Source organism: Staurois parvus, unplaced genomic scaffold (genome assembly GCF_062004578.1).
Source record: "Staurois parvus isolate SC_StPar_1 unplaced genomic scaffold, SC_StPar_1.0 ptg000056l, whole genome shotgun sequence".
Classification (NCBI taxonomy): Eukaryota; Metazoa; Chordata; class Amphibia; order Anura; family Ranidae; genus Staurois; species Staurois parvus.
In genome coordinates this window covers 4,438,264-4,464,138 of record NW_028317852.1, presented here as the reverse complement: position 1 = coordinate 4,464,138, position 25,875 = coordinate 4,438,264, and the positions used below count along the sequence as shown (strand labels likewise).

Here is a 25,875-nt window from a genome sequence, read left to right as displayed (position 1 = left end):
GACTTGTAACCTTGAGATTGTTGATATTTTGCCACAATTTTGGTTCTCAGGTCCTCAGACAGTTCTCGTCTCCTCTTTCTGTTGTCCATGCTTAGTGTGGCACAGACAGACACACAATGCAAAGGTTAAGTGAACGTCTCTCCTTTTTATCTGCTTTCAGGTGTGATTTCTATATTGCCCACACCTGTTACTTGCCCCAGGTGAGTTTACAGGAGCATCACATGCTTGTAACATTCTTATTTATCCGCAGTTGTGAAAGGGTGCCAATACTTTTGTCCAGCCCATTTTTGGAGGTTTGTGTGACATTATGTCGAATTTGCTTTCTTTCCTCCCTTTTTTTGTTTTGTCCCAATACACACAAAGGGAATAAACATGTGTATAGCAAAACATGTGTTAATGCAATACGTTTCGTGAGAAATACATGATTTCCTGGAGAAATATCAAGGGTGCCAACAATTTCGGCCATGACTGTATATATATATATATATATATATATATATATATATATATATATATATATACACACACATACACACACACACACTGTATATATTACAATATTCCTGCATGCCCCCACTTGAATTGGTTCTTTACTCAGAACTGATTCACGACTAATCAAACTACTCACACCTTTCTGGTTCTTAACATTGATGCCAGCTCTAGGTTTTTCTTATTTCCCTGGAGTTTTCTTAATTACCTTTTTCCACAACAATATAAACCAAACAGTAAACATACTAATATAAACTGAATAATCACAAAAATCATGGAAAGAGTTCTCAATAGCGGGTGTGTAAAGGTGTTATTGGGTATGCTCCACCAGGGCTCCTGAAATTCTTTTGAAATTTTGTTGAACTGATAACATTTTCCTTTACCAGTTCTTGTAACTCTATAATTTTCCTACTATCCCTCTTAAATAATGTATCCAATTCAACTGTAAGTGGTGGTATTTTCTTAAATAAAGGAAAGATCATAGATTCCCAGTTGCCAAGATCAGTTTGCTCAATGTCCACAGATACTTGATTCATCAGAATATTTGTAGAAATGTCCTTATCTCCAATTGTTAACAGTCCATCTGTGAGGTTCACACACCAACCAGTGATAGGAGTTTGGCACTGAACTTGTCCCTGACAAGTAAACAAGGGAACCCCTAATGTACAGACCTTTGAGTCATCTCCATGAATTATCCTTTTCTAAGCCGATTCATATTTCTGCAGTTGAATCATGCAGTTCCCAGAATGTGTAGCAGCACAGCCATCAACGTACTCCAGCCGCTCAAAAGAACAAGAACAAAGCCAGGCTTGGTAACGTCGGGTACAGCAGTTAGGGTCCATGATTTTACATACTTGGTTCTCCTTAACGATGAGTCTGCTTTGTGGTAGCAGTTGTTTCAGTACGTTAGTGCAATTTGTCACCTCCACCTCACCAAGAATGATCATCTTATACACAGGTAAGAGTGTTGTTGACCATGTAGGGATGTAGACATTCAGAGGTATTTCCTGCTTCCCGATGTGATCTTTTTTGCAAAGATTATTCAGACTCCTTATTTTAGTAAGAGCAAAGTTTTTACAGATCATACCACTGTCTTTTAATCAGACTGAATGACAAAGTCGAGTTCATTATCCTTGGCCATTCTCCTTGTTTAATTTCTTGAAGTCCTTGGCTCAAGTGTTCATTCAGCAAGTTCCCTATAATACCACATACAAAAGATTTGGATACATTATTGGTTTGAAGTGTTTTATTCAATGCAGTCACCTACATTTGAATGTTCTGAAAATCTGCAGCAATGGTGTGAATGTTCTGAATGTCAATTTTCATTTTAGCTAGAGTGTTAAAATCCACTCTTCCCCTTTTAAGCAGTACCTGCTGTAATCCATCCACAAAATGTTGTTCTCATATTTAAGCTCTCTATGTCAGCCCTATTCCAAATTGAACTAGCCAAACTGAGTCCTGTTGTTATATAAGTACTCAGATCCTTCTTTGAAACTTTCTTAAAATTGAGCCCTTGTGTAGAATCCCAAAATAAGTTTAGATGTGTTTGAAAGACAGTTTTAAACCATGTTCTCAATGATTCTGGGCAACTCTCTGGAATGTTAAATAATGTAAAATTCAACAACAATGGTAATGACACATATGAAACATCATTATACACAAAAGTTTGAGTCCGCTCAATAAAAAGTCCATGTTCTGGCCCCTGTAAAATCGTAGAACATGTTTTAGAGTTGATGACCATTATATGTAGGATTTTTGTATAGACTCCATCTCTCATATCACGAGGGCTACAGGATATAATACCTTCTTTAGATATAGTGAAATTTCTTTCTAAAGTCATTTGCACTTGCGGTCCATTCTTTGTATTCACTAACATTATGTTCGTACTCCTGTGACGATCACTTCCTTCTGGATAAGTCCAAACAGCATATTCCATAAAGTAATCAGATTTCAGCATCATGATCTCAGCTCTAACCACTATCCATCCCCCCACTAAGCCCTTTACAGTGTCCCCATGCATCTGGATGCCTTGTAAGTTCTCTAAAACAGTAAGTTCTGTAGTATGATCCTCTATACTTCTTTTACTTCGATCATATTCCCCCACTAGTAGGCACTTGAATCCTTTAACTTGACACTTCTCAACCCTGATGTTTATTATGTAAATTAGGAGAGTAATTAGAGCTGATGTCATCACATATTTCAACAGAGCAGACTTGTTCCTGTTCAAGAGGGATTTCTTCATTTTGGTGTGGTCTTCTGGCCTTCGCATTAATTCTGGGACCTGAAAGACAATCTCAGTGAGAAAGTTAGACCCTATTCTCATCCATCAAATCTGTTTTTCCTTTCAATGCTTTGATCTGACATGCATGACTTCATCTTGACTTGTTCTCTCCCAAGTCTAACAAGTAAACAGAGGGGCCAGTTTTGTCTATGATGGTATAAGGGCCCTTCCACTTTGCCTTAGGAAATGGGTGAAACCCGGAAAAGTCCTGTAACATCACTCTATCCCCAATTTGGTATTCACTAGTGTCTCCCATTCCATTAAACCACTTCCATGAGCTTTTATGGGTACATGCATCAGTGGTGCATACCGCTTTATGCACTGTAGGTACGTGATCCTTTAAGATTTCTACCCATGATTCTGATAATGACACAGTTTCAAATGCTGCTGGGGCTGGGTTTATCAGATGTTCCTATGTTCTCATTGTTCTGCCAAGCAGAGCTTCATAAGGGGCAAAGCCTATGGGCCTGCAAACTCTGGAACGAATGGTTGCCAGAAAAAAAAGGTAATTTCTCATCCCAGTCTGTACCTTGCTCATTTACAACCTTTCTAAGAGCATTTTTAAGTGTCCTGTTCATTCGCTCAACCTGTCCTGCAGATTCTGGGTGATAGAAGATGTGAAATTTTTGGATAACACCTAGGAGATTACATGTCTCTTGCATTACCTTACCCACAAAAGCTGGCCCATTGTCACTGTCTAGAACCTTTAGTATCCCCCACCGACTAAATTTTTATTTTACCAAGATCCTTGCAGTAGAGACAGTACAGTTTTTGGTAGGGAAAGCTTCGACCCAGTGACTGAAATAATCCACCACAGCCACCAAATATTTTTTCTGATGTGCAGTGGCAGATAATTCCCCTGTACAATCAATCTGTATTCGCTCCCATTGTCCCATGGGAGCTTGTCTCATCAGTGCCCCTCTCCTCTTCCTATTTGCTGGACCATGCCTGGCACACATCAAACATGATAATATATGATCCTGCATATGTTGTTTATTTTAAGACCACCATGCTACATAATCTAATCTCTCTAAAGCAAAAGGAAGTTTATGGTGTCTTCCAACAGGAGACTCATGAATCCACGTAAGAATGTCTTTCCTCACACCTTTTGGAGCAACCCATAAAAGTAAGTAATTTTTGTAAGTTATCAAAAGACCATCCTTCACTTGCACTTCTTGACCTTCAAATTGTATAGGCCCAGTCCCACACATTCCTTTTAGTTGAGCTATCTCCTCATCCTGATCTTGTATTTTACCCAACTCACATGTCCTTACTTCAATTCCGTTTACTTGGGCAAGTCTGAGGGCAGACACTGGGAATGACAAAGTATTCTCTATATGAAGCCATTCGGGGGATGGTACTGCAGCCTCCTTTGCTAATCTGTCTACTGTGTTGTTCCAATAGTGCTCAGTGGTTTGTTTTTCTGTGGGCCTGCACCTTTCTGATATTAATTTGTGAGAAAAATTGTTTCCTCCGCCATCATTTTCCATAAGGCCGCATATCTTATCTCACTGCCGTCAGTTCTTTTAAAGCCCATCACATTCCACCATGAGAGATAGACAACTGCACCCTTGCATACCTGGTCTGAATCAGAAGCAACATTAACAAATCCACCCTCATTTCTTAATTCTATGAGAACTTGCAGAAGTGCAGCTATTTCCACATACTGTGCAGATTGAGCTCTACATGAATATGAAAATTGTCTCTGTATCTCACCATCTTTTACACAAACATGAGCAAATCCTGCAATTCTACTTCCATCTTTATAGTAAAAAGAACCATCAATGTACCAGCACTCACTTTTAAGATCAAAAGGTTTGCAGCACAAAGTTTTTGCCGCTGTATCCAAACTATTTCCTTGTACTTGACATTCATGAGGTTCACCTTCAACCATCAATCCACCAATCAGGACATTAGGTTCCTTTAACATCAAGCCCTCAATAGTCTCTGACAATAAAGCTGTAGTCCATCTTGCAAGACTTTTACAATTCACATCTGCTTCTTTCCATTTCCCATTTGCTAACATGACTATAGGAGTGTGATGGTTCGCAATGTCAACCTTTTGTGTCCCTGTCAAATAACTGAATTTGTTTATTGCCCAAGAGCAACACAGCACCATTCAAGTACACAAAGGATATTTCTGTTCTACTGATGATACTAATCATGATGCATAGCCTATAGGTCTTTGCTTTCCAAAATACTCCTGTGTCAGTACAACAGATAAAGTAGTAGGTTCTACATGTGGGTAGAGTCTGAATTCTTTGTTGGTGTGTGGCGATACTAATGAAGGGAAGTTGCCTAAGGTTACCTTTTAAAGCCTCAAAAGCCTGTGTGTGCTCTGATTTCCATTCATTCCGCGGCAATCCCGGTTCGAAGCCGAGTCACAGCACCAATCTGTTGTCTCCTATTAAGAAGAGTAGGATGGATGACGAGTGTGTATATTTATAAATGTACTTTTCCTACAGCAGCTAGTCCAACAGTTCTTTTCCAGAGAGATGCATTTATCCTGATAAAGATATTTGTAACAGATGACAAAAATCTAATCTATAATACTTGTAAATATTACAACGAACAGCCCTCAGAGTCCCATTTAAGATACTTCAAATCAAGCATGGAGATACTACACCGTCCAGCATATGTCCAATCTATAATATGCACCTAGATAGCTTCCATGCATGCAATAATGCGAGTTATGAACTATACCTGTGCTTCCATAAGAAAGAAAGGAAGAAGCTCTTCTCCCAGCCAAAATAACATCCCTTGAAATACAGTTTACTGGAGGGGTTCCTGATTGGCTGACAAAACACTTTTGATCTTACATGAAAAGACTTCACTTGTCATTACTATAGATAACAATTAACATCACTATAGTGTTTACCAGGTAAGCAAGTCATCCTTTGACCATATAATACCTCCAAGTCTAATTACCATCAATAAATACTTCTTGTATTGTCAAATCACATTCTTTGTTATCCTTAAACATGTAAACAATGTACCCTTTGAAATGTCTAATTAGATAACCAGGCTATTCCCCAAATACCAAGGTGACCTTGCATAAAATTAACATAGCAAAGAGTTCTTTTGATGGGTAATGTGGTCCTGTCACTGGCCTGTCCAAGAATGAACAGTATGTATTGAAACATCTTATATATATATAAAACTACAATATCCTACAGCGGTGTACAGAGCACAGAGATCAAGAGTGGTGGTGTGCAGAGTTCAGGAGTGGCGGAACCTGTCAAATGGAAGAGAACCAACATGTCAGGGAGTGGAGTTTGCAGTGGCGCCCCTCTCAGTGTGGCACCCAGGGCACATGTCCCCCTGCCCCCCCCTAGTTTTGGCCCTGACATTAGTGATAAAGCAGCCGGTCAGTGAAACCATTGCATGCAGCAGGGAGCCTGCTGTCCAAAACATCTAAAAATGTGGTATTGGAGTCACTGCCTACAGACAGGTAAAGATTAAACATCTTTTTTAGGGTGCCTGTTATATTTTTTTTGTTTGTCTTAGTGACAAGGTGATTTTATTATAAATGTAGGCTCCATTCACACCAGCAGCTGTGTTGTAACTAATCTGCTAGTTTGTGGTGTGGTGGGATCAATACACAGTTCCTCTTTTAAATGAACTTTACTAAATTGTCACACAGACATTTCACCAAGTTCAATTGGCAGCCACACAGTGTAAGGCAGTGCCTTGTCCTGCACTGAAAATAGTACTGCATGCACAATGCAGTGATGTGAACTGAGCACACAGGAGACATGACATTTTGCCTTGTTATACAGTGGGACGGCTCTGGAATAGCCGCCCAATACAGTCCCACCACATCTGGTGTGTATAGGCCCTTAATTGTAGTCATTTTTTAGCTGCTGAAACAAAGGCTTGTAATAAAGGTAGAACTAAAGGCAAAACCTTTTTTTTTTTCATTTTGTATAGTGTAGGGTTATAACCCATGCCAGTTTTTTTTGCCATATGTGTCCCACTGGGGAAACTTCCTTTCATCTCTTGTTCTATAGTCACAATAGGTAGTGAGAGGAAATCCCTCCAAATTGAGAGAAATCCCTGGTAGTCATCAGGGTTACCAGAACAAGTGTCCCCATTGGAAAGTTTACCCACTATTCCTAATCTGGTAAGCACTCAAAATATGGGATGATCAAAATGTTCACTTTTGGTTACAATGGTCACCAGAACAAACAGAGAGGGTAAATCTAACAGGGACAACAGTAATAAGAACCCATCAGGTGCTCTAACCCTTCTTCACTATCTAAAACTGAAAAAAAAAAATTTGCCTTCAGTTATACCCATTGCAGCCCATCACACTTATGAGACAATATGAATGTCAGGGTAGGTGGTAGTAGCAAACCTTTATTCTACCACCGAAAGGCTCAGCATTTAACTATTACAGGCACCTCTAGGGGTGCTGCTTCAAACTCCACTCCCTGACATGTTGGTTCTCTGTCATTTGACAAGTTCCTGATCTCTCTGCTCCTGCTGCACAATCCTACAATCTCTCTCCTTCTCTCTGGTCCACCTCATTCTCCTTCCTTTGATCTCTTCTTTCTCCCCTCCCCGCCTCCTTCTCTGCTTTCCTCTTCTTCCTGCCACTAACAGTTTCAGTACTCCTTTCCCTGAAATCAGGTACGGCAGCACTATTTTCCAGCTGTCCTCCCAGCTCTCCTCCCCGCCATCAATTCTGACACTGACACAGACAGGGCTTTTTTTCAGTCTGAACGTGGTGGAATGGAGTTCCACCACATCAAGCGCTAACCCTGTGCTTTCTGATTGCTACTGTCACTGCTAAACACAGAACCTTGGTATCACGTACCTGGTGATGGAGGCCAATGGAGAGAGGGCTTCCCTTGCGGCTAAGTTCTGGACTCCCCTGAGAGTGGGACAGTGGGAGTCAGGCCCAAAGTTGCACAGGTCATCTGTAGGAGTGCTGGTTGGTGGTCCACTCAGAAGCACATCTGGTGCACAGAGATAGGTCTGCAGACAGGAGGCGCCTGTGCGTGGTATGCAAGCCCTTCCGGGATTTAGATGTTCACTGGGTAGCCGGTTCAAGCCAAGGTCAGGTACCAGGTGGGAATCAGAGCAGACGTAGTTAGATGGGATAGCCAACGTCATACACAGAGGAGCAATCCGTAGATTACACAGAGGAGATTATCCGTAAGCCAAGCCGAGGTCAGATCAGGGGTAAAGCGGAGTAGACAGGTCCAGGAGCAAGCCGAGTCGGTAACAGGAAATCACAGGTCAAAATCACAGGAAACAGGAACAGGGCACGGGGAGCTAGAGATCATCCAGCAACTTGAGGAAGTGATGAGCCTCCTTATAAAGGCCGTTTGGCACCAAACTGAGGCTGATGTGTGCTTCTGCGGCCATGCAGAGTACTGGCAGAAATGCCAGATCTTCCAGAACTTCTTCCATGGACAGGACCCTGACACTTGGCTTTTTTTCAGAAGTGACTGGGATGCTTTCTGGGCATGGGCAGCCTCAATGAATCCTGTCCAGGTGCAGCTGGTGTACTATAAGGGGGGCATCAGCGGGGGTGCCTATGACATCGATAGCGCTGTGCATCCGCAGTATCTCCCCCCCCCGGCTGCTGCCTGTCACCCCAGTGTGACAGACCTGGAGCAGCTTTCCTAAGCTCCTCCTCACTTCTGTTGTGTCTCATGACAGACCACGAGGAGGAGGAGCCTAGGAGAAAGAAGATTTCCCACCATGCATGGAACCACGTTGTATCTGAGGTCTGTCTGGGAGATTGGGGGGGCAGGCAGAAAGATTTAGGATTGCATTTTCTACAGTTAGTGGGATTTGGAGGGTGGGGGTAATATGCTGGTACGTCAACAATTTTTATACAGGGAGGGGGGGATTGGGGGCCATGTTCTCAAAGAGATGTCAATCATGTCAAGGATGGGGATTTTAAGGTGACAGCCAATCTGGCGAGAGTCGTTTTTGGTGGCCAGTAAGTTATGCAATCCTGAACTCTGTCTTCTGTACACCGCCACTTCTGATCTCTGGACTCTGTACACCGCCACTTCTGATATCTGCACACTGCATACTGCCACATCTGATCTCTGTGCTTTGTACATAACCACAGCTGACCTCTACACCCTGTACACCACCACTTCTGATCTCTGGACTATGTACACCACCACTTCTGATCTCTGGACTATGTACACCGCCACTTCTGATCTCTGTGCTTTGTACATAACCACTTCTGACCTCTGCACCCTGCACACCGTGCACTCCTGACCTCTGCACTCTGTACACTGTGCACTCCTGATCTCTTCACTACGTACACCACACATTCCTGACCTCTGGGGTGCAGGGAAAGACATCCTCCCCACATTCTTTATGAATTGGGAAATCACTGAGGTGGCCTAGCAAATAAAGTTATTGAAAAGATTGGTCAATGGGATTCAAATTATTTTAAAATGTATCTTCATCCTTGTCTGTCCATTTATTGAATTTGTATTTCACTTATTGGACCCAACATAATGGTTATATTCAGGGCCACTGTTATGCATTCTGGTTATAGAGGAAGATTATATTAAGGAAATAATTTGAGAATCGATCTATAGACACTGAATTGGTTCATGTTTTATGACATGGGATCAGGGGGTTACATTAGGAGAAACTGTGTGCCTGTGTAATTGAGTTACTTGTTTTTTGGTCCACATCCAATGTTCCAATTTTACACCTGGGAGGAAATTATATGGGTAAATTTAGAATTTTGCCCCTTATTCATAGAATGTGTCAGGATTTACTGCAGTTTCATGCTCAGTTGCCCTCCTCTGTTTTGTTTTTTTCACAAATTGTTCCTTTACAATGTGGTCATCTCTTTTCCAGTTGTCTTTTCAAAAAATAAAAAATAAAAAAGGATGAGAATATGCTTTACAAGGGAAGTGGCTAAGGTCTCTTTCAGGCATGTGGATTTAGAGGGAGGCATCTTTAAAGAAGAGCTCCGGGCTCCCCCCAAAAAATGAAAAGTCAGCAGCTACAAATACTGTAGCTGCTGACTTTGAATATAAGGACACTTCTCTGTCCAGGGGTTTAGTGCAATCCTCACCTTGGCTAGTTCTTCACTAGCCTCTGGGTTCCCAGTGCGGGCATTGCAAGTACTTCAGAACTGGTTTCCTACTGTGCACGTTTGAGTTCTGCTGTGCCTTATGATTGGTCCCGCAGTCTTCTGGGACCAGTAAAAGGGAGAAGGAGGGGGCCCAAACTGCGAACTGAACTGGAAGCGGGAGCGGGTACCTGTCAAAACTAGGTACCAGCTCCCCCCCAAAAAGTACCAAATGTGGCCGCGGAGGGGGGGGGGGGGGCAGGCAAGTGGAGCTTCCCCTTTTTGGTGGAACTCCGTTTTAACCTATTCTGGGCCAACATAATTCACTTGCCTGAAGTGGAATTTAGTAGTATTGGCAGGGGGTGGGAGAGGTTTTAGGTCATAGCCAGCGGACAGTGGTTATAGGCAGATAGACAGTTTAATATATTGCTGTTATTATATGTACTACATATGCATTTCTACTGGTTTTGATGGGCTTGAATCACATGACTGAACCCTCTGCAAGTGTTGAGAAATGTTGCGTTTAACATTCCATTAAAAGTTTGGCGCTTCTAAAAATTAATTTAACCTCATAAAGTGGGCTGTTTATGTTTTTATTGCAAAATAAATAATTGCAGTAATCATTTTGATCTTGATTATTTGTTGTAGTGAGTTTGGAGCAGGTATAGCCTGTTCAGTCCCAAGTCATTGAGTAGGACTGACTTTGCTTATTATGTGATACCATCGTATGCAGAAGACAATTAAAAAAAGGACCCTGCCTCCTAAGCACTGAAAAAAAAGGAAGACTCTGGACCAGAATGTCAGGTGCCCATGGATTAAAAATTGATAAAAGGCATTTAGGTTCGTTTTTTCTATGTAAGAAGAAGGTTGTGTAAGGCAGACAGCATCCTGAACTGTAGCTTTGTAGTGGCGGGTAAGTGATTTGTAGCCAGGAAAGAGGACCGGAAGTCAGAACCTTTTGTCTTCAGGCCTTGGTTCTCTTCAGCTATTCACCTGTGTTACCAGAGCTACTCTGGAGTTCACTGTGAGAAACACTATCAATGAGGTGATTGCAAGTAGCTGTTGTGTTCTGAGCTGTTTAAATGAAGTAGTGATTCTGAGCTTGACTCTCAGCTTTTAGAGTCTTATACAGACTATGCTATACAGTCACATGTTACTCTGAGTCACAAAGACATTGCTGTAAAGAGTCCATGTCTGTACAGCTTTCATTTTTCGATTGTGTGTGCATGTTTTTTTTTATCATCCTGAAACTGCACTATTGATTTTCACAAATAGGACTATCATGAATGGTAGGGATCATGGGCCCTTCGTGCAACCTGCATGCTGAATGGCAGTGTGCTCAGAAAGTGCACCCATGCAGGCTACAGCTGACCTGGGATGAGGAACACAAGAGACGAGGATCTGGGAAGGCACAGAATTTTTTTTAGTTTTTTAAATCTGCGGTGTGCAAAAACAAAAACCTGTAAGTGAATAAGTGCATGTGTCCACTCCCAAAAGGGTTAGTACCTTTACCCTGAACCACTGGGATGCAAGGCTCCTGACAGTGACAAGGTTTCGAACTTGGTCCACCTAGCCAAAAGGACAGCCGAAGACAACCACTGAGTACTAGTCGAGGGGCTCTCCCAAAGGGAGACCCCTCCCAGGTTCAGGGGAGGATGGAACGTAATGGCCACCCACCCCCCTTCCATAGTCTTCAGGGCAAGCCCGAGGACCCACACCCTTCATCCAGTGAAAAAAACACACGAAAGTGACATAACGTGCAGGAGAAAAAATAAATAAGTGGCTATGCAAATATGCACTGGCTAGGCCCTGAGGCCTGGTAGCAAAAATTGCCCCAGACTTAGCCAAAAGGCCTAGTCCATAAGGCATAGTGCAGAAAAAGTATTTAGTGCTGTGACAATAAGCCGTTTCACACTGTGGGGTCCCACACCTAAGTGTTACGAAAAGCACCCCTGTGGCAGCCTCTCCCAAGGGGCACAGACACTGCAGACTCTCTGCCTTCTCAGCCCATAGCCAGACAAGGTAGACCCATTCAAATCAGGAGGAACTGGGCCCATCTGGTTTGCCCAGGGGAATTACTTCCGTAATCCACCCTGGTTTCTGTTCCAGTCAGTACTAGCCTTCAGAGCCCTTTTCATACCAACAGAGATACTATACAGCCAGCCATTCCTACCAAAAGGCAAGAATGACTGTGGAGAACCCCTACTGGACACTGATAAGAAGATATACTACACTTGATCTTAGCCAAATGGCAGAGAAATGACACAGAACATTGGACTCACAGGAATGATAGGAATATAGTGCAGCACTGGGATGCTGGTTTTACAGGCAGGCATGATTGCAAGTAGAAGACACTTACAGGGAGACAGGAGCTCAGGAATGTCTACAGCAGTAGGATGCTGAGCTTACAGGAGCACAGGGGTAATGGTATGTACAAAGAGGAGGAGCACAGGATGCTGTTGGGGTACATGAAGAATCGAGGACAGGAAGTATACCTATTGGTACTTCACAAACATCATAAATTTCTCAGCAGACTTACCAGCTAACCTGCAAGAAAACCGAATTGACCCTGTCTAAAAATTCACATTGGGGGGAGCCCACTCCTCCTTAAAAAGGTACAGGGACACATTGGACACCCAGCAATGGCTTCTGAAGGCATCCAATGTGTCTCCATGCCAAATCCACCCGACAAGCTGTACAGATAAGTAGCAACCACCCCAATCAATAACTAGCCTTTGCAGTAAGGTGCACATGGAAGGGCTTTGCACTTCACAAACAGCAGAAAACAGCACAAACAGCAGAAAATTTCCCAGCACACCTATCAGCTAGCCTGCAAGAAAACCAAATTGACCCTGTTGAGAAATTTATGTTAAAAAAAGCTCAGAGGGCATTACAATGAGGCAGAAAAATACAGTAAGAAACAATTTAAAGAAAAATAGAATACAGTGCTACTAAAGCAGAGCTCCACCCAAAAGGGGAAGTTCCGCTTTAAGCCTTTGTCCCCCACTGCCAAATAAGGATTGGCACTTTGGGAAGGGGGGGGCAACGGGTATCCGAATTTGACAGGTACCTGCGCCCACTCCCACTTCCGCCTAGGCGATTGGAAGCAGAAGTTGTCCTCCCCCCTCCCTCCCCATAGTCTTCTGGGACACGTGACAGGTCCCAGAAGACTATGGGGCCATTCACAAAGCACATGCGCAGTGGGTACTTGGCTGTGAAGCCACAAGCTGTCAAGGCCGGGTGCCCACACTGAAGATGCGCCAGGGAGAGAAGACAGCCGGTGAAACCAGCAGTGGTGAGGACACTACTGGACCAAGGGACAGGTAAGTGTCTGTATTTTAAGAGTCAGCAGCTACAGTTTTTGTAGCTGCTGACTTTTCTTCTTCAGGTGGAACTCCGCTTTAAGTTGTGTATGTGCATAGATTATGTTTGGAGAATAAGGATATCATTTAATGTAACTTTAACATCTATATTGCCCCCTTTACCAGTTAAACTTTAAAGTATAACTAAAGACAAAACGTTTTTATCTCCCTCTCTGTCCTGTTTACTATTATCATTGAAAGTGAAAGAAAATCCCAAATTTTGGGATCTCCCCAGAAAAGTAGAGGGGAAATCTTCCAATGGGGACACTATTCCTGGTAAACCGGGAGTCCCCAGGGAATTCCTTTAAATTGTAGGGATTTACTCTCACTTCCTGTTTGGCTATGGGACAGGAAGTGAAGGGAAATCTCCCCAATAGGACACAGATGGCAAATAAAAAAATCTGACAGGAGTTATACCCTCCCTTGACCTATCCAAAATGAACTCCACACTGCAGAAACATATTTTTTGTCTTTATGGGTCTATTTACCTTATAATATAAAAAATTAGATTCCACATCTAACACATTAACTGCTCAAGGAACGCCCTATAGCAGATATACTGCTACAGGGCGATACCTGTGTGCAGAATCACGTATTTATACGTGATTTTGCATTTCTGGGTAGGTGGCGCGCGCGTGCCCTACTCACGCCGGAATTCATGGCCTTGGATGCCACTCACCGGGTCCCGGTCAGTAATTACCCACCGGTGCCCGGTGATTACCAAGCATCTCCGAAGGGGAGGAAGATTGTTTTGTTTACAATCTTCCTCTGTCAGCTTGAGCACACTGCTTGGGATGGCTGTGTACAGTACAGCCATCCCGATCAGTGTGCTTACAGTGAAGAACATACCCCCGTCCCCTAGTAAAACACTCTCAGCACACAGTTAACCCTTTGATCTCCACTCACATTAACCCCTTCCTGCCCAGTGCCATTAGTACAGTGTCAGTGATTTTTTTTTAGCACTAATCACTGTATTGGTGTCAGTGACACCAAGTTATTTCCCCCCCAGTGTCAGTTCCGCAGTCCTGCTAAAAATCGCTGATCGCCGCCATTACTAGTAGAAAAAATACCATTATCTATACTGCCATTTGTAAACGCTATAGCTTTCACGTAAACCAATTAATTTACGTTTATTGAGATTTTTTTAGCAAAGACATGTCATAGAATACATTTTGGCCTAAATTTACGACAAAATGAGTTTTAAAAATTTTTTACTGGACATGTTTAACCACTTCGAGTCTGAACACTTTTACCCCCTTCCTGTCCAGGCCAATTTTCAGCTTTCAGTGCTATCACACTTTGAATGACAATTGTGCAGTCATGCAACACTGTACCCATATGAATTTTTTACCATTTTTTTGAGACAGATAAAGCTTTATTTTGGTGGTATTTATTCACCACTGGGATTTTTATTTTTTTTGCTATGTAAATTAAAAAAGTCCCAAAATTTTGAAAAAAGTGTTTTTCTTATAAAAATTTGCAAATAAATAGTATTTCATCATAAATCTTGGCTAAAATTTATTTTGTTATATTTTTAGTAAAAAAAAATAACCCAAATTAGTTTATAACCAAAAATTATAATTTTTAAACTTTTTTTTTACTTTTTTAAATTTTTTTATATATTTTTTTTTACATACTGTCACCCTAGCAGTACAGTGTTACCATGGTGACACTGTACTAATTGTGGGGGATGATGAAGATTTTTTTTTTTTTTCACACTGATTGCTTTTACACCCATAAAGGATGTAAAAGCAATCATTTCTCTTTCTCTCTGTCTGCATTCTTGCAGCCATTGAGAACTACTGAGTGAGATGTGATTGGTCACAGCTTGTCACATGGTACAAGGCTGTTGTGAATAGCCTTGTACCATTCACAGATTTCACACGTAGTCAGCAATGATGTCACAAGTGACATCTTGCTTACTACTCTGCATGTGATCACTGATTGGCCAATCAGTGATCACATGATCTGGACCTCGCACAGAGGTCCCGTCCGACGATCGGTGTTTCACTGTGTCCGGAGGACACAGCGGGCACTGGATCGCGGTGCTATGCGCTCCCAGGGAGCGTGCACAAGCAGGGTTTATAAACGGCCACCTGACCCTGCACTGCCACCGTCCCGCCGTTTATATACAACGGCCGGACGGGAGGTGGTTAATAGCAAAATTGCCAGTTTTTTTTAGCTTATAGCACAAAAATAATAAAATGCACAGCTAATGAAATACCACTGAAAGAAAGCTTGTGGGAAAAAAAAGGACTTAAATATAATTTGGGTGCAGCATTGCACGACCACGCAATTGTCAGTTAACGTAATGCAGCACCATAACGCAAAAAATGGCCTCGTCATGAAGGGGGGTAAATCCTCTGGAGGGCAAGTGGTTAATATTATTATTATACAGAATTTATATAGCACAAACAGTTTGCACAGAGATTTACAAAATGACAGCAGATAATACATTTCCAATACAATTAAATACAGGAATCAGAAGGCGCTGCTGATTAGAGTTTACAATCAAACAGATCCCCATTCATGGCTTTCTTCAATACCAGGCAAACCATGCACACTGGTAGCCTCATATGTTGCACACAGAGACTCTGAAAATTGTAACTTTTATTTGTTGCACTGACAAGCAAAGACACTTTGAGACTGTTTCGTAAAAAGGAGGTAAGAGACAAGGGATACTGGTTAGTTGGCTATGAGTAACAAGAAATTCAGGGGAATTCATAACAAGTGTCTACAACACTTTAGAATTCCAACGTGCTTTTCCACAGCAAATGTCTGTGCAGGCAACAGATTCATGACCTGTTGGAAAAACTCAGTGCAGCTGAGGTCCTGCCTGCCACTACAGCTGTCGAATGGCACAACAGTCAAGAATTATGAAGCTGGGTTGGGCAGAGCCTGATGGGGATTTAGAGGCACTAGTTCTCCATCAGGTTTGCTCCTCTTGTGACTGATAGCAGGCAGTGTTTCAGCCTTCACCATCAGGCTTTACCCACTGTCAACATCACTGTTTGGTGGAGGATGTTAGCAAGCTTTCATTCAAAGGAAAAAAGGAATACCTTCCAGTTGTCCCGGATCCTTTGGGACCTTTACAGAACTTCAACCAAGTCCTGCAGGTCCGGGCTGTATCCCGGAGCAAAAGGCCAGAACAAGTTCCAGCACTCGGCTACCCTAACTTGCAGTGGCAAATGGCAGGGGATCGCTGTGTCAGAGAATCAGTGCAACCTGCAGGAGATGCTGGGGAAGATCAGAGCCAAGACAAGCAGGGGGGCTGGGGGGTGCCACAACCACACAAACAACCAGACATGTGGAGTTCGCAGAGGAACAGTCTGCCTACATTCTGTTGGTGTTGCCTGACACTGTTATATGAAGAAATTATTTATTTATTACAGGTACTTATATAGCACCATCAATTTACTAGCACTTTACATATATATTGTACATTCACATCAGTCCCTAACCCTCAAAGGGCGTACAATCTAAGATCGCTAACTCATATTCATACATACACATACTAGGGCCAATTTAGACAGGATCCAATTAACCTACCACATGTCTTTGGAGTGTGGGAGGAAAACGGAGTACCTGGAGAAAACCACACACAGGCACAGGGAGAACATGCAAACTCCAGACTGGTGGTGCCATGGTTGGGTTTTGAACCAACGAACCTAGTACTGCCAGGCAGAAGTGCTAACCATTTAGCCACTGTGCTGTCCAAGAAATAAAAATTGCTTCTCAGTGTTGCAGTTCCGGAAGTACTACAGGGCCTACCTACCCTCTTTTGCATCATAGGATGAATCTGGCAGATCACAAGAGTCAGACTGATAAGCCTTCCCTTACATTAGGAGCTCCAGTGAATGCTGGGGCTTCTTTGGCAGTTGGTAATCCACGGGTGTTAATTTGGAGTGAGCACATATATAAATCTGAACTCCAGGGAAAGTAAAGAGGGTCTTCATTCACACTACAAGGGTTAACTGCTCAATTAGGCCAGGGTAAAATATTTTTACTTATCCAATCCTCCGCTCCTGCAGGCTCCTCTGTGCTGCTGCTGGTCCCTGCAGCCTCTGCTCCCCTGCGTTTTGGTGGTTGGATACTCATGAAGTCATCAAGACCACTGCAGGGACCCTAGCATAGGAATGGACGTGAGGATGCCAAGGAACAATCCAATGACAGTGTGTATGGGGTGCTGTTTGCCTGAGGAGTAGAGGATCAGGTAAGTAAAAGTGCCTTTATTGTCCATTAGAAATAGATTAGCAGTTAATGCCTGAAGTGCAGGCGCAGCCCCATTACAAGGGATGACTTTTACTGTTCCTGTAGTTAAGTTTTAAACATAAATGAATATTCTGGCAAGACATCTTTATAAGCCCCTATTTTAGACCATTCACATTTTTCTGAATATAGTGCAAACACTGGTAGCTGCCTGTTTGAAAGCAATGTATAACATTTCATTTAATATTTCCAAATGATCTTTGTGATGTGCACTGTCACCTGTTAAATATGTCCTGTGATTTGTTTGCACTTGTAAACAAGGAAACAACATTAAACATGTTGAAAATTTTAAATGCAAAAATAGAGTTTAACCCTAGGTTCACACCTATGCAGGTTGTGTTTTGTGGTTTGTTTTTCATTTTAAAATTTTTGTTGTTGCTAGGCAGATTTTAAATGCAAAACACATCAAAAACTCAGCAAAAACGCAATATATGCTTTTCTGCAGCATTCCCATTAAAGTCTATAGAACCAAAAACGCAATGTTTTGCATTAAAAAAAAGTCTGTGACCTCTTCCAAAAAACGCACCAGGTGAAAACGCAGAGATGTGAACCTGTCCCATAGGAAATCATGTTAAATGGACTGTACTGCATTTCTGCAAAACCAAAACCTTGCAGAAAACACATAGGTTTGAATCTAGGGTAAAGTGAATCAGGTTAATACAGCTGCAGCGGGGAGTATAACTGTGTATAGCCCACATTTTCTTCTGTGTCTAAATCAAATGACCTGTAGCTTGCCAAAGCCTTCCTGTGTGCGTCTGAGCAGGAGCTGATAAGTGGAACATTGCGCTTTCACAGATGCGGCCGTTCCCATACATGGAAAGCTATTGCTCTATGGGTTTTCCTTGCCTGCACCCCACTGCTTCCTAGGGTGGAGTCCTTCGGTCAGAATTTCAGGGATTCCTTAAGGACTGAAAGTCATGATGACTTGATATTAAGCAGATCCCTGCATATTTTTAAGGCTCAAGAATATCTTGCTGAGATGTGTACAAGTGTATGAAGCTATGCAGCCCATAGGAGAGGAAGGGGGGGGGGATTATGTGGAGGTTGCTAACAGCTGAAAGGCAAAGGCAGTTATGAGAATCTTTTCTATTGCGCACCTGTGTTTGACAGCACTGAGACATGACTTTCTGACATTGCTGTGTGTTGGAAAGACATTTTACTTGCAAAAATTCTGACATACGAATTCACATGAAGACAGGAATCCTATTTACTAATATCACATTTTTTGTGTTCTTTTATAAATTATTTTACCATTTATTCACATTGACAAGTAGTTGGAAATGTAACTGTTAGATCCTCAATAAACTTCCCTAAAGCTTTTTTGTAATAACAATAAATATATACACACACACACACACATCTGTTTTGTATGCCTAGGTAAAATATGTTAGAATCACATGTCACTTCTTATCTTTAGTTTAAATTTTTATTATTAATTGTTTGAACACACCAAAATATTTCCAAGAACTGTTTATGTGCATTTCATGGGATAACCCCTGCAGAGAGCCTCAAGGGAGGGACAGAACTCTGAGTCAGTGAGGGCTCTGCTTCTTTACACAGTAGTTAACTATATGTACTGTATATACTATAAATTTGGAACTCGCTTCAAACAGTACAGCTTTAAGGATGCAGCTACTCTCTTTATCTTCTTTTTAAAGGCTTTTTCTTGCTCAATTTTATTAAAAGAAAGTTCAATAAACAAAATCAATGACTTTCGCTCACAGGGGGTTTTCAGCATTTTTCTCTCGCAAAGAAATACACATTTAATCTCCTGGCTTACATATGCAGCACTGCTGCTCTGGCCTTACACCTCAGGCACAAGTTTTATCCTACAGACAGTCTTTTCACAAACTCTGCCCATACAGCTAGCAGCCCCTTTCTCCTCTGGTTCTTCTAGGTGGACTTCTCCTGACTCCTGGGCAGAGGCATTCAGCCACGGTCAGGGGTTAGGCTCAGAGACCAATAGCTATAGCAGTAGAGGTAGACACCAACCAGCAGGATAAATGCAAGAGCAGATGACCCTAGCAGATGATGAAGGCTTACCTGAGGCACAGGTTCTAAGCACTACACGGTCTTCACCAGAACTCCTGAGGTGGAGATGGGTTTTGCTGCATGCTAGTGCCAGGTTGCAGTCCTCAAGATCATACCACCAGGAGGTGAGCAAACCAGGGTCTGGTGGCATATGGAGAAAGAAGGGATCAAGCAGAATCATAGTATGTAAATAAGCCAAAGATTGGCAACAAGTAGTTGCAGGTTGGGACCAATTGAAAGCATAGTCGAGGAACAAACCAAAGGTCACAAAAGTAACAAATGGTTGTGAAGATATGCAGCAGAAGTGAAAGGAGCAAAATATTGGCTGGAGAGGAGCAAGGTTGTCCAAAGAATCGGGAATCCTGTCACATCCTCTGTCTGCCGGGGTGGAGACCAGTCCCACAGTCCGGTTTCTCTTAAAAGCTGTGCACACACCTGCCCAATTAGTGTGCTCGTGGTTTCCAAAACCAGGACCCAGGATTGGAGATTTCATCCTACCCAAGTCCCTACAAAATGTCCAGGTCTCAAACCGGGTTTTACCAACTAGTAAGGAAACTGACAAACCAGTTTCCTCTAAATGAAACAAGCACTATGGTGCCCCTTAATTTGCCTGGATGAGAATCCTGGGTTATAGAAGACCCTTTACACACTGTTACAGGGCACAGGGTATATGTCACATATCCTCCCTCCCGTTTCGACCCAGGAAGTAGCACAACACACAAGTATAAATGCCTCACTTTGGCACCACTGTGCCAGCCTTCACCCACATGGGTACAATCCTGTCTTACATCACTTTCACTTGAAACTTTACTTCTTCTCTCATCAGGTGACTTTCCCTTTGTCCCCCTGTTACACTGACTTGGGCTCTATAAAGACACTCCCATGCCTTATTACGGGTGCGCTTCCAAAAGCAACATCTGCTAATTTTCCTTGGGACCACACTACTAATTTTACCATTAGGAAATTTACAAAGCACTTGTTCAGTTTTCTCCAACCCTCCTCTCCTCTTGCAGGCTCTCCTCACTTGCACACACAGATTATGCGGTCTCATTCATAGAACACATTTCATATAACAGATTAATTTATTTACAGGGAATTATGCTCGCATCCTCCGCTATATGTGAGAGATCGCTTCCAACAGTAGAGCCAATGAGAGTGCTGGTAGTTCCCAAAATCAGGATCCGAGAATGGAGATTTCATACCACCTAAGTCTCTACAGAATTTACAGTCTTCAGGTCCCAAACCAGGTTTCACCAACTGATGACGGAACTGACAAAACTGTTTCCTCAGATTGAAACAAGCAACCTGGAGCCCTTCAACCTGCCTGGATGAGAATCCTGGGTGATAGAAAATCCTTTTCACACCATGGCTGGGCATTGCACTTTCACAATATATTTACTATATATATATATAAAAATATAAATATATTGTATATAGGCGAGCGCTGGGAACAAATATAAAGCAGCTAGCACATAAGGTAAAGGTAACAACTGGGGTACGCCCACTGAAGACGTGCATGCGCACGAAACACGTTGGATGGAGCCACACTTGATGACGTCATGGCGCCGCTGCTGAAGGTTAGAGAAGCGGCCATCTTGGTACTTTGTTTTTACCTTACACATGTTTTATTCCACGTGGATTGTTTTATTTATTTCTGCAATAAAATACTGCACTATATACCACTTCTGGGCTCCTGTGGTGAGCTATATTTCCTAGGAGTGGGCCCACCTTCATTTTGCTTGTGGCGGAGCTGTCCAAGATAGAGGCTTCTGGCTGTTTTCTGATTTCATGATGTGCATACATGCTATTTACCAGTAGCTATCTGGTGAGTTTACATCTGGCAGAGGTGGTGGATTTTCTCATTGGATCATTTCACAGTTTGATCCCTCACCGTGACTGCTGTGTCTTGTAGTTCCTCGGACACTATACATTATTTTATATTTTATGGACTACATTTATTCACTTCACTTTATACAGTGCACTTGACTGTTTCACAATATGATATTAATTATTTATTTAGCGCTGCACTTTTATTATATATGAATGAATGAATATTATATACAGTCAGCAGTGTATTTAGGTTTTGTGCTGCCCTAGGCAACACACAAATCGTCTACCCCCACAAACACAACCAACACCACCCCCCCTTCCCCCTCCTGCGGCGAAAGCCTGACATTTACCGATAAAACCCCTGACCCCCACCTGGGAGAACCTTCCACTACCCCCCCTCCCCCCGGAGAGAAAGACACCCATCTTCACAGCTCCGGACATCCCTGAAAACGAGAGTCAGATTCTACATACACCATCAAGCAGACTCTCTCGGATCCCACCTGGTTCTCATGGTGCGCGTGTCCCTTCTTCCATCCCTTCTTCTGGAGGGAGGTGCTGTCTCCCAGAAAAATGCCACCCTAGGCAAGTGCCTTGTTTGTCTTGTGGTAAATACGCCCCTGTTTACAGTGTATAAACAGAGTTACATAGATAGTCTGGCTGAAAAAAGACAAAAGTCCATCCAGTTTAACCATTAAAAAACAAAACAAAAATACAAATAACAAGCCACAGTTGATCTAGAGGAAGGCAAAAAACCCATCAAAGCATGATCCAATTTTCTCCTGCAGAGAAAAAAATTCCTTCCTGATCCCCCAAGAGGCAATCAGATATTCTCTGGATCAACTTAACCTGTAAATGTTTTAAAGCAATCCACAGAGCTGTCCAGAACCAACTCTTGAGGGAGTCCCATTGCACATTAAGAACTTATTAATTTTGAGGAAGAATAGCCTTGGGACCTGAATAAATTCTGACATATCAAAATATTCTGCAACAGTTTATATACTTTTTGAAATTTAAAATTAAAAAGCAGCCCTTGAACTCCAGTCATATTACTTCCATGGACCATCTGCACGTATCTGAGAGGAAGAACCTGTCATCATCCTGTTGCAGGAAGGATTTCCGAACACATCCAGTGTGTGTTAGGGGACACACACCTGCACCCACAATGATGTTCATGCAGTCACTGTGTCCCAATTGACATTAAAAGGACTGTCTGCACGCAGATGCACAGGACACCTATTCATCCCCATGAGGACAAAACATGGCTAAAGTACACCCTTGTGAACTAGGTCTGAGGAGAAACGTGCCAAGGGACACAAGAAGGTATCATGTGCACCTAACAAGGGGAGTGAGTGGGGTTTTCAGTTTGGGTTCTGGCGTTATACAAAACCTCAGATACTTTGCACTACAAGTGTGGACAAGACTGCAATAACTGTAATGTTCAGATAATGTTTTTTTATTTTAAATGATAATCTTGATAATTTCAGCGGAGATATTGAAGATGCGTTGACATCACACCATGACCAATTTGGGTGCAATATCACAGCGTAGAGAGAGACATCAAGGAGTGGAGTCCAAGTCCCACAACATCTCTGAAAAGGCCATAGGACAATAGACTCAAGGGAGAAAGTATAATAAGTCAGTAAAGTGTTAAATTATGAATGCCTTGTAGGAGAAGTGAGGGTGGCCTACTCCAATGGGTCAGCAGCTATCTTGCTGCTCACCTCTGTGGAAGTTTACAAGTGGCTGCAAGCATTACAAGTTCACACTACAGAGACAAGTGACTAGGAGAAATAAGGTTTTTCTTGATATTTTTGTTTACTTTTTTTTTTAGGAATACATTCAACTGGTCTCATACTATAGCAGGACCAGAGTGAGACTGGACCCCCCCCTAACCAAACCATATCAATAAAAAATACATCCAAACAATGCATTTGTTTAATGTTGAACTCCAGCCTCACCTTCTTGTATAGTTGTACAGGCTCTTCTCCTGCACTGAAAATGATTTGTGTGTTTCATTGTGCACTGTAAGATTTTCACTTGTGTGCATTAGAACCTGCAGCAAGTCAGATAGAACTTGTCTTACCTCCCCAATGGAGGACGTCCAACATAATACAGTATAGCTTTTTCTTCCTCTGCCTTAACGTTTCTGGCCTGCCCTTTCATTTATTGGATTTTCAATCATGGAGGGTCAACTTCACATGTTGGCATTACCTAGGGCAGTTCCTTTAGACTGACATGCACCCAACAAGGCATAACTCCACTCAAGAGCCAGCTGGGTGCCCTTGAGAGCAGTAAAGGGTGCTTTTATGTTTTCAATTAGCCCCCTGCTGGCTTCTCCCACCAACCATGATCATCCTGCCAAGAGAAACAGATACCCGGTTATGATGCCACTGGGTCTAAAATAAGAACTGTAATAAAAAAAGGAAACTTTTTATTGAAAAATGTTGTTAGTATGTTGATGAGGCAGGAAGGAAGGAACCAGGGACAGCACAACATAAGCAGACTAAACTGCAGCTTTAACATAATTTCACAGAGAAACATTTTGTTTCCTATGAATCTAAAACCATACCAAGCAGTCTGAGATGGGCAGATACATAAGAAAGATACTGTTAAAATAGATAAGCAGTTAAATGCAGTTCAGGCTGATACTGGAGTGATTTACTTACAAAGCATGTTACGATAAGTTAATATATACCCTAATCTCCCCTATTAAAGGCTGAAATTCAGTTCTTGATTTGATAAATCCCCTGGCAGATTTTCATGGCTATCTTATGCCAGTGTAGTGAGTTACTCACTTATCTGAAGCGATTTATACAAATATTTGGTTAAACCATTGACTTTGAAAGCAGGCTGCCTAGGAAAATATCCTTAACGTATTCAGAATAATTTGGTTACGAATACAATAGAGTTATTTTAACCACTTGCCTTCCTGAGGATTAACCCCCCTTCATGACCAGGCCATTTTTTGCATTACGGCGCTGTATTATTTTAACTGACAATTGAGCGGTCATGCAATGCTGCACCGAAATGAAATTTACGTCCTTTTTTTTCCACGAATAGAGCTTTCTTTCAGTGGTATTTGATCACCTATGAATTGTTTATTTTTTGCGCTATAAGCAAAAAAAGACCAACAATTTTGAGAGAAAAAACTATATTTTGGACTTTTTGCTATTAAAAAAAAATGTAAAAAATCAAATTTTGTCATAAATTTAGGCCAAAATGTATTCTGCCACATGTCTTTGCTAAACAATATCCCAATACATGTAAGTTAATTGGTTTACATGAAAGTTATAGCGTTTCCAAATGGCGGTATAGGAGGGAGGGGCTAGTGGTACAAAAGGCAGTAACTGTGGGGGATGGACTGGTTGGAAGAGTAGAAGATTCCATTATTAGCTGAGGGCAGGATAGGCTTCCCTGAAGAGATGGGTTTTCAGAGATCTCCTAAAAGTGAGCAGAGTAGGCGATAGTCTGATAAATTGGGGTAGAGAGTTCCAGAGGATGGGGGAAGCTCTGGAAAAGTCCTGGAGATGAGCATAGGAGGAAGAGATAAGGGAGCTAGAGAGCAGGAGGTCTTGCGAGGAGCGGAGAGTACGGTTTTGGTGGTTTTTAGAGACAAGATCGTTGATGTAATTTGGGGCAAGTTTGGGCAAGGAGGAGTTATAAATGGCTTTATACATTATTATTAATGTTTTGAATTTTATCCGTTGGGCAATGGGAAGCCAGTGGAGGAAATGGCAGAGAGGGGTGGCAGATACAGAACGGTTAGTAAGGTGGATAAGTCTGGCAGCAGCATTCATAATAGACTGAAGAGGGGATAGCCTGCAATTCGGTAGGCCAATGAGGAGGGAGTTGCAATAGTCAAGGCGAGATATAACAAGGGAGTGAATAAGTTGCTTAGTGGTTTCCATGGTTAGGAACGGGCATATCTTGGAGATTTTGCGGAGGTGAAGTCTACAAGATTTGGACAGTGATTGGATTTGGGGGTGAAAGGACAGATGAGAGTCTAGGATTACACCTAGTACCCTGGCATGAGGGGAGGTACTGATGATTGTGTTATTGATCTTGATGGAGAAGTCAGGGGAGGTGGCATGGGCTGGGGGGAATACTAAGAGCTCAGTTTTGGAAAGATTGAGTTTGAGGAAGTGGAGTGACATCCATGCCGATATGTCGCTTAGTAGGTTAGTAATGCAAGAGGAGACTGAAGGGGTGAGGTGAGGAGTAGAAAGGTAGATTTGTGTGTCATCAGCATAGAGATGGTACTTAAAGCCATGGGAGTTTATCAAGTGACCAAGGGAGGAGGTGTAGATGGAGAAGAGAAGGGGTCCAAGGACAGAACCTTGAGGGACCCCTACAGAAAGAGGGAGTGAAGAGGAGGAGGCAGGTGACGCTGAAGGAGCATTATAGGTAGGAGGAGGAGAACCAGGAGAGAGCAGAGTCTCTGAGACCAAGAGAGTGGAGTTTTTTGAGGAGGAGGGGATGGTCAACCGTATCAAAAGCCGCAGAGAGGTCAAGTAGTAAGAGTACGGAGTAGTGGCAATTTAGTTACCAGTAGT

General features: G+C 42.4%; 1 pseudogene; it reads right to left on the bottom strand.

The window, feature by feature from the left end:
* Positions 1–556: 556 nt before the first annotated feature.
* LOC149469982 (uncharacterized) lies at positions 557–4,796 on the bottom strand (annotated as a pseudogene).
* Positions 4,797–25,875: the final 21,079 nt, after the last annotated feature.